The 14913-nt window shown below is 40.5% G+C and overlaps 2 long non-coding RNA genes across 3 annotated transcripts; one reads left to right on the top strand and one right to left on the bottom strand.

The window, feature by feature from the left end:
- Positions 1-7666: 7666 nt before the first annotated feature.
- LOC145553143 (uncharacterized) lies at positions 7667-9018 on the top strand. Its single transcript, XR_014089380.1, has 2 exons — positions 7667-8532; positions 8697-9018. It is a non-coding gene; the product is annotated as an uncharacterized LOC145553143 (long non-coding RNA).
- On the bottom strand, positions 8913-11644 carry LOC103461495 (uncharacterized). Of its 2 annotated transcripts, XR_014089382.1 has the most exons (4): positions 11186-11644; positions 10674-10811; positions 9665-9879; positions 8913-9537 (listed from the first exon to the last, which is right to left on the bottom strand). It is a non-coding gene; the product is annotated as an uncharacterized LOC103461495 (long non-coding RNA). The 2 variants fall into 2 exon arrangements; XR_014089381.1 differs by having other exon boundaries at positions 10674-11644.
- Between the last annotated feature and the right edge of the window lie 3269 nt (positions 11645-14913).

The raw sequence follows: 14913 nt of genomic DNA, 5'->3' as shown, positions 1-14913 counted from the left end.
AAATAAAATAAAAGAAGGGTGCGTGTCATGTAAACGCTTTCTCATCTAAATTCAGGGGAATTGCTGTTTCAAGTGAACTCATCAGCTTATTTCCAAATTGACTGTCGTTTCCAGCGTTGACCATAAAGGCAAAAAAAAACCACTTCATCGGCTTCTCCCCCGCTGACAAGGGGGGCTATTCAACAGGGATCAGTTCAATAAAAGTGCCAAGGCTGCAAGACAGCCACATCCAATCACAGGTAGTGGACAGTGGCACCAGTCTGAGCGAGAGGAGAGATGTCGCTCCCCAAAAATGACACCGCGCAAATTCGGGAACAAAAGAAATTGGTTTGCCCAACAAATTCGCATCAAAATACGAAACACGGAGGCGTGGGTTTCTACATGGGGTAAAACTCTTAAACACCTTGCACGGCGCGGACGTTTCCCTCAACGCGAGGCGTTTCATTCACTCGGCGGGTAATGACGAGAAGAGAAACTTCAAAGGCGGAGCGCTTCAGGAAAAGTGTTTTACAGATTTATAGGATTTTTCAATTGTCTGCACATAACAACCGTGTCTTATGAGGGAGGCTATTTTTGAGCCATCTCCCTCAGCTACCGCTCAGTTTAATAGAGGAGTAGCAGGATACTTGCCTAGAACACTGTTCAATTTGATTAGGCAGTTCGTGGGGACTGTGGACTTTGATAAAAGATTGATTTATTTTCCAGAGAGCTTGAAATAATAATCCTCTTCTAAACCTTCATGGCCTCCGGGCCTAAACTTTTAATAACGTTATGAGAGAGATGAGATGGGTGCATTACTCCAGGCTTGTCGCAGCGCTGCTCAGCTGTCCTGTTTCTGTTGGTTGTCTGATGAATTGTGTGTCCCTGATTACATGAGCCAGCCATGAATACGCCTTTGCTATTCTAATCTTGAACCATATGCAGAAAAAAAAAAAAGGTCCAGTGGTAATGTGCGTAAAGCTGATAAAAAGGCAGCAGCTCTTAAAAGGCTCAACCTTGTATCAGTATTGAGGCTTGTTAATAAAAAAAAAAAAAGAGAGAGAGATCAATGTGGAGATGGATTTTGTCGGACTGCAACCAAATGCCGAATTAAGAAAGACTGAGATGATGGCACACGAGGGAGATGGGGATATAAACAGACTGAACCGCCTTGAACTGCCACGGGGGGCTCATAAAAACTGAATGGATACTGTGCTTTGTGTGAATTATTTAAATCTGCAGGGCGACGACCCAACAGATGCTGCATTCGCGATGAGCGCATCGGGGAATGGACGACACTGCTGAGGTGACAAGAAAGACAAAATCACGAGTGGAAAGTCAGTCAAGTTTTGGTACTTGGGAGAAGGAAGAGGGAGTTACAATTCAGATGGGTGTGTTTTTGATTCTTAAGTACAAAGCTCATCAAAAATACCCGGTCAAACATACAAATAGCTCAGCAGCAACTTTAAGGAGAGTTTGAGTTCTGATGTACAAGTAGAGATTTATTTCCATTGATAAATGAGGATGTAAATAATGTTTGACGTGCTATTCGTGACAACATTTTAGTGAAAACACTTGTTTTTCAGAATTGATTTAGTCTTTTGTTTTTGTTATTGTCTTATCGGAGATATGTGTCTCATTTGCTATCAAAAACAAACTTCATGGCTGCATGAGAATGATTTGAAATCTGAATCTGCCGGCGATATGAATAGCTCTGGACTCGACCGCATTATGCATGCGTTGTTGATATAGAAACACGGTGTGACGTCTTGCATGAAATATTCTCAAATATCGCCACCGCATTCTCAAAACAAACATGCCTGGGCGATATTTTCAGCAAAGCAATGGGGAAGCGGTGAGGTACTGAGACAGACCTCTGCTCCCTCCCACTTCCAGCCTATCACATGTAAATAGGCTGAGACAGATAGGTGTCTGGCCTTCCCTCAGTCGTGAGACCAAGATGTTATTATTTCAAAAGCCAGCCCCCTCCTCCCACAGCTTCAAAAGCTCATTACTATTGATAACTGATAGCATCGCTTAATCACGACTGGACAAAGGCCGTGACCATCCCAACAATTCCCCCCGGTTGAATTAATGGTATTCATTAAGCCTCAATGAGAAGCTGAACGTACGCTGCGACCTTATCCTGCCGCTTCATCTCCGCGAGATTCGACTGGGTTTAAAATACGAACCCGCGCAGGGAGAGGCGTGGTGAGGGGGCTGGGGGGTATACAAATAGTAGGAAGGTGAGGGAATAAGCCGACGAAGCGAGGAGTAAGAGCATGAAGTTGAACGAGAGGTGTGTGTGTGTTTTGTTGGGGGTTTTTTTAAACTGCCACTGCACCTACACAACCCCAGTGGGTGGATCGGGGCCAGCACAGATTGTCCCTGAGCAAATTACCATCAGCTTTGCAGTGGCTTGATCAACCCTGGACTAATGGCCCTCTAATGACTCATTTCACCTAAACTCTCCTGAAACATATGTGAACAACATTCCAGAGGCTGAGGAAAATCACTTCCTCCTCATTAATAGGACCAACCTGAGGTGTAATATCCACTCAGGGACTCCAGACCTTGAGCTAAAGGACATCATTCAGCTGCTGCTTTAAAATCCATGCTGACACGAACGTGCCGGCTTGTACAACATGAATCATTTACGGCGGCGCTCCAACAGCTTGCTAACTTGCCACTGTGCTCTCAAACTCCCCCAAGCAACTCAAAACCAGCAGCTCTGGAATACGCAATGATGTTGATCCCAGATATACCGGAGAAGTAATGATGGGAATGAACTTCAGGCAGTGTTGTATATTTATTTTTTTTTCAAGATCTGTAGGATTTTCAGTTTGGTTTGGTAATATGCTGGTCTGTTTGTAGCATCTTATGGTCCAATGGCTCACTAGTATTGCTTATTTTCCTCCAGTGAATCAGCTTCCTAGTTTCTCTTGTTGTTCCTCTGCAGTTTACAAACCTGTGTAGCATTTAGTAATCATACTCCACCGTATAAATACTCACCGGTTCAGCTACAGCTACACCAGACTTTTAATGTCTTCTGCTATTAACTTCATGCACCACGTCCTGATCTCTACAATTGGGTCCTCACCAAACCCAGATATGGCACGTCCAATCTCACACAAAAAGCCGTAAAATATACTCCCCTTGACAGAAAACATGGATCTGGCACTTTTTCTCTCCCACAGAAATGCCATCCATCCATTTTCTTTACACCCTTGTCCCTTGGTGGGTTTGGGAGGGTTGCAGGTGCCAGTCTGTCACAGGGAAACACAGAGACAAACAACCATGCACACACACCTAGGGACAATTTGGAGAAGCCAATTAACTTGACAGTCATGTTTTTGGACTGAGGGAGGAAGCCGGAGTACCCAGAGAGAACCCACGCATGCACAGGGAGAACATGCAAACTCCATGCAGAAAGACGCCGGGCCAGGAATTGAACCCAGAACCTTCTTGAGGCCAGGCAACAGCTCTACCAACTGTGCTACTGTGCAGCCCTCCCACAGGAATGATTTGGATTAAATTTAAGTACCTTTTTTTCTTGCATAATGTCAGTGATTTTTCTGGCTCCATTTAAAGTGATAATTTCATCATCTGGACAATGTTCCTATACTTTTAAATTAATGTGGGGGTTTTTTTCGTTCACAGCTAATACAGTGTGATGTTTGGCTTCAGGCACTAGGGACATAGTTAGATATTTGTTCTCTATGTGTTCAGTTTTATTTTTAAAACGATGTTAGAGAGATAATGAACAAAAAGAAGTGGGCTGTTTGTTTTAGCGCCTTCATTGCCAGCATACATTTTTAGGTAAAGCTCAGAAGTTATATTCAGCAGCTTGCTGTTACAGAACAAATGTTTAGTAATTTCTTTAAATGGGAAACGTCTTGTGGGCTCTTTTAATGCAGTAAACACACCCAGAAAGTTTATGCTGCTTAGCTCAGTTGCCACAGCAACCAGTGAGGAAAGATTGGCCACATAATGTGTGTTTGCTTCTAAATGGACCAACAACTGTTGTAGGCTTCTTCCTCTACTTAAATCTATACTTATACAATATTGGCTTAAATAATTTACTCATATCATAAGTTAATTTTACATCTTATGGAAATCTTTGTTTCTAAATTATGGGGAGGAAAAAAAAGAAAAATAATTGCTCACCCAAAATTAGTCAAATGTTCTGGAGATTCTCCTCCCTCCCAACACCTGAAAATAATTTCCAAAGCTGATGAAATCAACATGCTTTGCATTCACAGACAGTCGCACACAGTTAGTCTATCTTTTAGAATCTGCAAACATGAAAACAGTTGTTAGACTTAACAAGCTGAGGAGTATTTTTATGTAAAACATTTATGTGTTTTTGTAATTACGATAAAAGAAACGCAGCAGGCACAGAAATAATTTACAAAAGCCGCTTTATAAATAGTCAAAGCTCCACATATACAAACAGGGACAAAGAGAGACACGTCAGACAAGGTTAGCCCAGATCAAAGGTCTTAAATCTACAAATACCGCTGGTGCCAATTGGGTCACCTTGAAAATATCTCAGAATTTGTTTCCAAACTATTTACGAAGTAAATAAAAAAAGGATGCATGCCCTTGAGCCAGAGCTTATAAACCACATCAAATCAGATGGTATGTTCAATCAAAAAGTAATCTTTAACAGAAACTACAGAAATGCAATGAAAAATATTTCAAGAACTTTATGTTTAATCTGAAGCAAACAACAGTGAACGGAGAACAGGGGTTATTTATTTAGCACTGAAGTCTGAACACGCCTGTTTGAAAAAAGCTTATCTATATATAGTGCCAATTCACAACAAATGAGGAAGAAAGGCAATTTTATTGGCCTTGAACATTACATGGTGGCTGGTGCTAGGAACTGGTCTGTGAAATTCAAACTAGAAATTCATCTCTCAATTTTACGAAGAATGTAAGTAAAATATCCAGTGCGCTGAGCGGTAGTTGCTTAAATAAAAATGTCTTGCTGATAACACAGGTCCAGAGAATAGCCAGATTGGTTTGAAATAATATACAGTCAACAGAATCTCTAATGGTCATTCACAGAATACAATCTCAGAATCCACAAAACGTCAAACTTGGAAGCAGATGGGTTACCGCAGAAGTAGACCACCTGGTGTCACTCTTGTCAACTAAGAAGAATCTGTAGTGGCAACGTTCGCAACCTCACCAAAAATTACTGCCTGGTCCAATGAGCGTCGATTTCCGATGGGACATTCAGATGGTAGGGTCAGAATTTGGCACACGAAGACACCCCAAATAATTCTCATCTCATGTTGTTAAAAAGTTCTCCGTTTTTTGTCACTCCTTTCAGAAAGTAAAACTCAAACATCATACAGATCCATCTTACATAGAGTGAAATATTCCAAATCAAGAAATATTTGTGCCGCCCTTACATGAACTTTTTAAGGATTCATGAAAATCCAGTCAAGAATTAAATTTGGAGGAGCTTCAAAGATATACAGTATATTTTATATATATATATATATATATATATATATATATATATATATATATATAAAGCTCCACATATACAAGCAGTATATGTGGAGCAAACAAATGTGCATGATTTCCACATACACATTTATGTGGAAATCATATCTATATGATTCATTTAAATGATTTCCAACATCCCAGTTGCTGTTTGAACCAGAATGAGAATACAACACTTGCGACAATTAAGCTCAGGCCTATAAGTTTACAATCTGGCTGGAGACTCAGTCCCAGATTACACAGTTAAGGTTTAGGGACAAATTGCCCAGTTGTTCTACCATATAGCCATACATCATTGTCAACAGTCTGCAGACAAACAGCACTCCCTCCATTGTGAGGCACATAGTTGACTAATGGATTTGTGGCAAACACAATATTTTTTTCATTTGGTCACTGCTCAGTCAGTAATTGCTCAAAGGGATGGCTATCATGCTAACATTCCTCGCACTGAGCTTTAGTGGGTCATCTGCACAAAAAAAGAGACGGAGACAGAGAGGGCTGCTGTGGTTCTATGCAAACAATGCAGGATATCAGATTTCCAGAGAAGAGTGGGCAGCAAACAGTAAAAATCTACATGTGCCCCGCTAAATGTGCTTGTAATTACCAACCAAGATGCCACTGTTAAAATACTCAGGCTTGGGGGAAATGCAAGTCAACTGTGCTTGTACTTTCTCCGCCATTCATCTGTGCATGTGGAAATGTTAAACGTGTGAAGCGATCATTTTAGAAAAGGCCTCCCAAAATTCACAGGTCAAGCAGCTTTGGTTTTTTTGCTCTCTCTTTCTGTTTCTTTCTTCTGCTGCGACTGCTAGAGACGGGCGCGGATCATCTGTGAGCCTATTAATTAGTCCAATCACTGGCAAACAGGCCTGCATTATCACGGCAGCACGACAGTCTTTCAAAGCTGAAATTAAACCGTGCGCACCACTGTTTCTCAGCCAAGCGGGAGTAGAGATTTAGCTCTGCTGGCACTGCGCGCGGTTAAATCAACAGCACTAAGCAGCCTGTGGCACTGGCATGGCAAGAAAAGGAAAGGACAAATTAATGTGCTGCTGTTTGCGACAAAAAGGACAATATGTGTAACGACAAAACCAGTGATGGGCACTTTGGTTCAAAGCAAGACCGCTCCGCAACTTCAAAAGCGAGAACTTCCATCAGAATAAAAGGGATGAGACAAAAGAGAAGAGTAAGGAGCTCCGACGAGGAGAGACACCAACGTCGGGTCTGTTCTTCCTGAAGGACAAAGATGAGCAGCGAAAGACGTGAGAATCTGAGACAATGATAGAAGGGAAGAGAAGGGAAGAGAGGGATGCTCGTGTAAAAATAATCATGAACGAGTGTCCCCTTGCACAGTTCGGTCCGTCCCCAAATGCTCTGGCCCAGATTTCATGTTTCTGGGAAGTATCATGTTTCTCAGCTCAAGGCCTGTTTACTTCCATTTAAAATGCAGATGTTGGTAATAAATCCTGCATCTGCTCATTTATTTGGGGAGGACTGCACCTTGCTTTATTAAACCAATCTATCACTCAGGGCTCCTGAATCAATGGGATGCAGAAGAAAGCAGTGTCAGCATGCGGCACGTGGGGAGAATAACAGAAGCTCGCACAAGGAGAGAAGAAGCAAGAATCGTATCAAAATGTCGGCCAATGTTCATGTACGGCGACGATGGTCAGACACTTGTATAGATAATATGAACTCTTTTTTTTTTATCTACAGTGCCATGAAAATAAATTTGTCCCCGTTTGAGATTTCTTCTGCAACAGATTGTCAAAGAAACGTGAATCAGATAATCTGAGTTAAAACACATTTTTTAAACATTTTTTGTTTAATAAGGGGAAAAGTACGGTGGCCCTGAGGTGCAAAGCACTGCAACTTTAACGAAGCACAATTACAAATACAAAAACACTTCGACATTACGAAAAACACAACGACATTACCGAAAACACAACACATTAAGGAAAACACAACGACATTAAGAAAAACACAACACATTAAAGAAAACACAACGACATTACCGAAAACACAACACATTAAGGAAAACACAACGACATTACCGAAAACACAACACATTAAAGAAAACACAACACATTAAGAAAACGGAAAAGGTAGGTCCCAGTGGGAGACATATGAATTCGCTGATTGGACTACAGCTCGTTTTACTTTTGAACCGGAAGTTATTCTGGCTTTACGTGTTTTTTAAAAACATGAATGTGCTTGGTGATCCACACCTTACCACTACTATTCGCGAATATTTTGAGTCAGGACACACATATGAGGTGATACTAGACATGCTACGGACCAACCACGATGTGTCACTTAGTATGCGGACACTAAAGTCTCATTTGAAAGAAGAAGGATTGCATAGAAGAGGCAACTACTCTCCACTTCCTGAAGTGAGGCGTGCCATTATGACCGAGCTGAGAGGACCAGGGCAATTATTTGGCTATCGGACCATGTGGCAAGTTCTGAAACAAAAACACAACCTGCGAGTTAAACGTGATCTTGTAATGAGACTGCTGAAGCAGCTGAATCCCTAAGGCATCGCTCTGAGGACTCGCAGATTTACAAGACGCACGTATCACTCTATGGGGCCCAATTACACATGGCATGTAGATGGCTACGACAAACTGAAGCCATTCGGCTTGGCCATCTCAGGATGCATTGATGGTTTTTCGAGAAGAATGATGTGGCTTGTTTGTGGGGCAACAAACAACAATCCTTCTGTCATTGCCCAGCATTATATAAACTGTGTCAAGAATCTTAGAGTTTATTGTTGTCATGACAACTCCAGAGGAAGTACCTATGGAGTTGAGTCACATCGCTGTCGTTTTGACAGTTTACATGCCATATTGAATTTGTTTCAAACATTTATTTTTATAAATGTGAGTAAAACCCTGAGACTACATCCCATAATGTCCAAGTTGAGGACTGCTCGTCTTTTTTCACTGTTATATAAGCTGCAGACTATTTTTATTGTGTCAAAGTGTCATTTTCAGTGTTGTCCCACAAAAAGATATAAAGATCTGCAGAAATGTGAGTTTACTCTTGTGATACACTGTATAACCTGTCACTGATAGTGCTCACTTATACTGGGTCATATAGCCGCCAAAAAAAAAAAAAGACAATTTGAATTACTTGTAGAAAATATAGAAAATATCTGTCACAATTCTATGACTTATTATATTCTGACTTTGCAGATATGGTTCAAGAGATTGTGGATTTCCTGTTGAGGACAGCGATCTGGATGTTTTCCCAGAAGCAAGTCAGGTGACAGAGTTGTGTGGTGATAAAGACATTGAGGAATACCTACAGCAAGCCATGCAACAACATGGACAACAGCAGTCAGAAGACTGGGAGTCAGCTATGGAACTGTATTTCTTGCTTAAGGACATAGCGAGGCTGTAGACACAAACGAGAATCAAATCGTTTAATATTTTGTCTCCTGTTCATTTTGCTAAAATGAAACCTCATTGTTACTCAGAACAGCAACAAGTGCATTAAACTTTTTTATACACCAAATTGTGCATTCAGTGTGAACTATGAAGATAAAATGTGCACATTACACTCTTAATACAATTCTAACAAAGTTATGAGTAGCCTATTGGTTTTCTTACAGCTGTGAGAAAAAAAAAAGAACAGGAAAAAGGTTTTTCAAAACAAACTAGGTTTTTGTAACACATTTAACATTTATGTCTGTCTAGGTAGCAAAACATTGCTATGTTTTAAATTATGTGAAAACATATCAAATTATGTATTTTTAATTAATGTTTTATATTCAACAAGACTGGAAGAAATCTTTGTTTCAGTAGCATCCAAATCCCGGTGCGTTCTGTATCCCAAAGTCCATGTTGGCCCTAAAAGCAGTGTAAGAATCCAAAAGCGGCAGTTTGAGTGTGTTTGCGCAGGTGTTTGTGAGAGGAAAAGGTGAATCCATCAGAAATTCTAGATGTGGGGATGGCACCATGCCTGCTGGTGGAATCGTTGCGAGACCTGTAGAGAACATGAAGACTTCCTCCAGAGACACAGCAGTTGTTTTCTCTGAAAGATGATAAACAATGTAGTCAATAGATGATCCATTGCACAATGGATTTTATTTCTGATGTCCTCCCAATTAAACAAACAAAAAGCCCAATTTTAGAATAAAACACAATCCGTCCTTACTAACCTTCGCAGTCAAGCAAATAATCTGCCCAGAAAACGATTGTTTTGCCCTCCTTTTGCCGCCTATTGCTTCCTACTGGGCTCAGAACTGGTTTAAACATTGTCTCCAAGTCTGAAGCAGTCAGGGCCTTCGCAGAGAAACACAGGATTGGGGAAAGGACCCTGGAATGCTTCTGCAGTGCAGCAAAGAATCCTAGACTTCCCAGTCCATCTTTGAATCTGTTAGGACAGAAACATAAGCAATATACTTTATTCGTGGCATAGATATGATTTATTCTAAGTCCTGTGTAAACGTGAACATTGTAGTTCAATATGTACAGGGGAAAAAGAAACTACATATACAAAGTAAAGAATCTTGCACAGTGCTCCAAAATTCAAAAATAAAAGTAACACAATATCAAATTTAAACTAGAAAAAAGTTTTCACAGCAACAAATTGATATTGTGTCATGCAACATTCAATTTTTATAAATCACATTGAAAAAATATTCATATGCCATGCATATTGTAATGGTAAACAATGATTCGAAATAATTATTTTTACTTATGAGTACAAAGAAGACAATGGCTATTGTACCTAAAATTCTGAATGGATTATACAAGTTTATCATCATTGATACAGAATTTAACAAGTATTGCACAATATATTCCAGTATTTCATACAATTTTTCAGAAGGGCACGCAAAGATCTATTACCAACTAAAGATAAAACACAAAAACAAAGAAAAAAGCTGGTTAAATTTGATATCTGATCAAGTAATTTCATATCTCTAATTTGATCAAATTTTTTTATACCCAATTACTTTTTCATAGTAAATTACAGTGTCATAAAGTCGGTGGCAGGTATGAACAACTGAAAGTATGTCATCGATATTGATTTTTGAGCATCAAGCTTTACAATTGTTTGAAAATATTTATAACCATAAATAGCTCACTGTTTACCGTTGTACTTTGTTTAAGCAAGTCTATTAGTTAAAAGCTGCTTGTTTTTGGACTGAGCCATAACGGACCTACCCGAACTTTCACTTTTTCCTTTTGCTTTAACCCCTTTCTTCCAAGAGAATACTTTTGTCGCTCCTCATGGTTTTTTTTTTCTGTATTCAAGGAAGGTGCTGAGGACTGGTGCAGAGCAGGATGGGACAGTCTGTTGTGCTATTAGTAAATTAAAGAAAAAATGTCGCACATCACAGCCATGCAAACAGACAATAATATGTATAACAAACTGAAGTAAAGTTAGCACATGTCTAAACTGAGTGCGGCTTCGCTTCGAAAAGGCGGCAAGCTTGATCGCAGTGCAAAAGAACCAGAAGGACACAAATTATCCTAGAAAAAGTGCATAAGGCTGTAACGGACCTTACTACTAATATAATACAATGCTGCTGAACTACATCTAGATTTTTTTTTTTACTTTTAATTGCATTTACAATGAACAACTAAGTGACAGTGGACGCGGTCTGGAGTCCCGCTAGCATAAGCAAGTTACTACATCCATATGACAGATAAATACTTCTTTATGCTTAACTTACTTGAACATTGTGGAGTATCTTCCATATACATTTCTTGAAGCCTCTTGCCACAACTGCTGCAAAAGTTTGGTGACAGCTCAATCAGCTTTTTCCCAGTTTGGGCAATAAATGACGACCGTATTCCCGCTTTGCTTCTCACTCAAACTGAGCACGCCAGAATAACTTCCGGTTCAAAAGTAAAACGAGCTGTAGTCCAATCAGCGAATTCATATGTCTCCCACTGGGACCTACCTTTTCCGTTTTCTTAATGTGTTGTGTTTTCTTTAATGTGTTGTGTTTTCGGTAATGTCGTTGTGTTTTCCTTAATGTGTTGTGTTTTCGGTAATGTCGTTGTGTTTTCCTTAATGTCGTTGTGTTTTCGGTAATGTTGAAGTGTTTTCCGTAATGTTGAAGTGTTTTTGTATTTGTAATTGTGCTTTGTTAAAGTTGCAGTGCTTTGCACCTCAGGGCCACCGTAGAAAAGCTAACAAAACCAACCAACCTGGCTCTGTCTGGAAAAAGTAACCGACCATGAAATGACTGTAATAAACCTCTTTTTTTTCTGGACAGCTGACTTCTGTTTCGCTACCTTACTCACTTCAGTTAGGGTCAGTGTTCACAATTTAACAAATGGAAAGAGAGAGGCCACGCCTGACCAAACAGAACTTAAAGAACCATCTCACATTTGCCATAAAAATGTTGTTGGTTACCTGATAACATCTACCCTGGTAAAAAAAAAAAAAACACAAAAAAAAAAAAAAAAACATTTCCTTGTCCTACGCTTTGCTTCGTACAGATTTCTGGGCCCTTGGATGTTGAGAAACGATTGCTTCTGGAAGGCACGGACTGTGATGAGGTTTTCAATTTACCAAGTCGCTAACCTTTTCCCGTAAAGCATGTAATGCACCAGTTCAATGCTTGGAAACTTACCGGAAGTCACCTGCACTTTAAACAACCATCTTCCACTCTCCACTGTGAAGAGGGAAAAGTGCCGATCTGTTAACGTTAACTCAATATTCGGAAGCGTGGCCGACGCGGACTGACCGACTTTGTTCACTTCCTCCGCAGCCAACGCTAAAACTACCAGTAGACTACAATTCTAAAACAGCACAGATAGATGGTTGACATCATCGTTCACAACTATGTCTACTTCTGTTCGCTGATTGGTCCGGTCAAAAATCTACCAGAGACGATTCCAAGTCAAGGGGAGAAAATCCAGACTGTGCTGGAAGTGAGAATTTTTTTTGTGTGTGTAACTGCACAGGAAGACGATGGCCGGGCTGGGTTACATTTGGCATTGAGTGAACACATGACCCATATCGATAATAACGTGTGGCGGTGGGAATATTTTTTGCGCGACTTGCTCTCTATCAGAAAATCCAGTAGAAGAATCGTAATCGGCACCTTTGTGACCTTGAACTGAAGTACAATCCATTCCACACTCCAACATGTTTACCTCTGAATGACCTCAAGAAAAAAAACAAAAAAACAAACTAGGGTTTTGGAGAGGCCAAGTCAAAGTCAGGATTTTCCAATTGAGATGCTACAGCAATTTCTCCCAGCATGCTAATAATGGTATGCTGCTAGTCACTTCTGCTGGCTGAAGATGGAAAGGCATCAGGTGCGGCATGTAAGTACGGATCAAAATGCATCCACGTAATTAATTACTCTCTGCCCTCATTAGGCATTCAGATATGCAGTATTATCCCGTATGCCGTTCATCTAGGAGGACCAGGGGTGAACTGCCTCAAACCGAGCCCATCTGGAGACCCCCTCAAAGGGATTTGCTCTCCTGCGGTAGGAAGGGCCACATCAGCCTCGATTGCACAGCTGCCACATCCACCACCGCCCAGCCCGCCAGGAGCTTCTTAAATAAGTCTGTCTCAGCACGCAGGCCTGAGCAAAAGGAATATGGAAGAGATCCGGCTCCGCGTTGGGAGATGAGAGAGAGAGAGAGAGAGAGAGAGGAGAAGAAAGCTGGAGAGTAGAGTGAGAGTGGGAGGGGGGTAAAATAGGTGGGAGAGAAAGCGAGAGTCGTGAGAAACGAGATTTCCTATGCAAAGTGGACACAAAGATTGGTTTGAACTTTTTTTTGTGTGTGTGTTGCTGCTGATCGGCTAACTGACACCGTCTCCTCTTCAGATCGAAGTAAAACTGTCTGAGGTGGAACTTTTTAGAAAGCTTTTATCGGATGGTGAGTCAAAGCTGAGAGCGAGCTGTCGGTCGCAATGATCTACGCCCGGTAATCTGCCAGCGACTCTTTGTTTATTCATATGAGAAGAGCAGCTCTAGACTTGACATACGACACTTGGTGTCATGCTAATTGACTTACTTGGAGACCTTGATTGATGTTAGGCACAATGGCACTTTTACTACAGAACCAGGCAGATGGTTTTTTTACTCACACACACAATATGGCACAGAAATAAAGACAAGTGACTCAAGAACCTGCTCAGTATGTCATTCAGTAGCTTCTGTACTGTGTACTATAGCTAATGTTTTTGGTACAAGACGCTTTAAATCCCCGTCTGGGTGAAATTTGGAGATTTTATATGGAATAACTGAATGCCCACTAATTCTGGATTACAAGTTGGACAGCTGGAGGATCCTCAAAATCCAACATGGCTGCACTGAACATTAAAGGTGATGACTGCTTAGGTGATGAATGTTTTTTGGGCCTAGGTTACTCTGTGAAGCATTTCATGAAAGACTTTTTATAGACACTCTAAATGAAAAACAGTGAAAAATCTTGTTAGCTCGGAAGAGTAATGGTAGGAAGTCATGATTAGTTGGCTATAATCTCTTCTTCCTTTCTGGGTTTTTGTTCTGTCACTGGAACACAGACAGTAACGTCCCTCCTTGATCCAAGTTCCAGCTTTTGACGCAGCTTGAGCACAGCACGAGACCGCCTCAGTTTCGCAATCATAAATATCACCTAGTAAATACAATCATGCTGAAAGCAGCGCTGGGTGCCTATTTATGCAGATTAGTTTAAAGGCAATTATATTGTTGGTCCAAATAAGCTTACACCCAGAGAAGCAAGCAGATTTTCGACTGCATACTACATACTGGGTCCTCAGCTCCGTTTGAACTTTGGTTCAAAAGAGAAATGGCTTGTTTCCACTGACTGTGACCGTCAGAAGTGATTTTGAGTGTGTTGCATCCTATTAAATTGTGTCTGCTTTTAAATTCAATCATGCATGAAGCTCTAACAAGGTGTAACATTCTCCGCTGCTTTGTTTTTTGTTTCCCAAATTCAGGCTTCCCCTCTCTCTTTTTTTTTCACGGTGCGAATGCTTTAAAGAAATAAATTTGTCAACGTGTGTTTTTCCACAGTTTAGTGAACCCCTCCACAGTGTTTTCCTTGTTTCTCTTGGGTGCCCCTTCAGTACCATTTTTATGGACCAATTAGGATTAGAAGGATGTTTCACCAGGCAGTTGCTTGTTTTCAATCAGTGCCAAAACTTTTGCAATTCTTTGTTGCCTCTGTATGGACTCAGCTTAGATGCGCAAAGATTTTGTTCTGGTTAATCAAAATTAAATTGCAAACAGGCTTTGTCTTCGTGAAATAAAATGCACATTTATGATGTGGAAGGCAAATGATAAATTTCAAAATCTTGTATTATTTTTCTTCACCTTTACAATCTATCAACACATGACTGTGGAGCTGAAGAAGTGCAACAGACATCAAGTTGGTTGTTACAAACATTAATCCCATTAAAGCTGGACCACAGATTTGAATGGGTTTG

This window comes from Poecilia reticulata, chromosome 10, assembly GCF_904066995.2.
Source record: "Poecilia reticulata chromosome 10, P_reticulata-male-v2, whole genome shotgun sequence".
Taxonomy (NCBI): Eukaryota; Metazoa; Chordata; class Actinopteri; order Cyprinodontiformes; family Poeciliidae; genus Poecilia; species Poecilia reticulata.
Note: the sequence above shows the minus strand (reverse complement) of the source record. Positions and strands in the feature narration are given on the sequence as shown.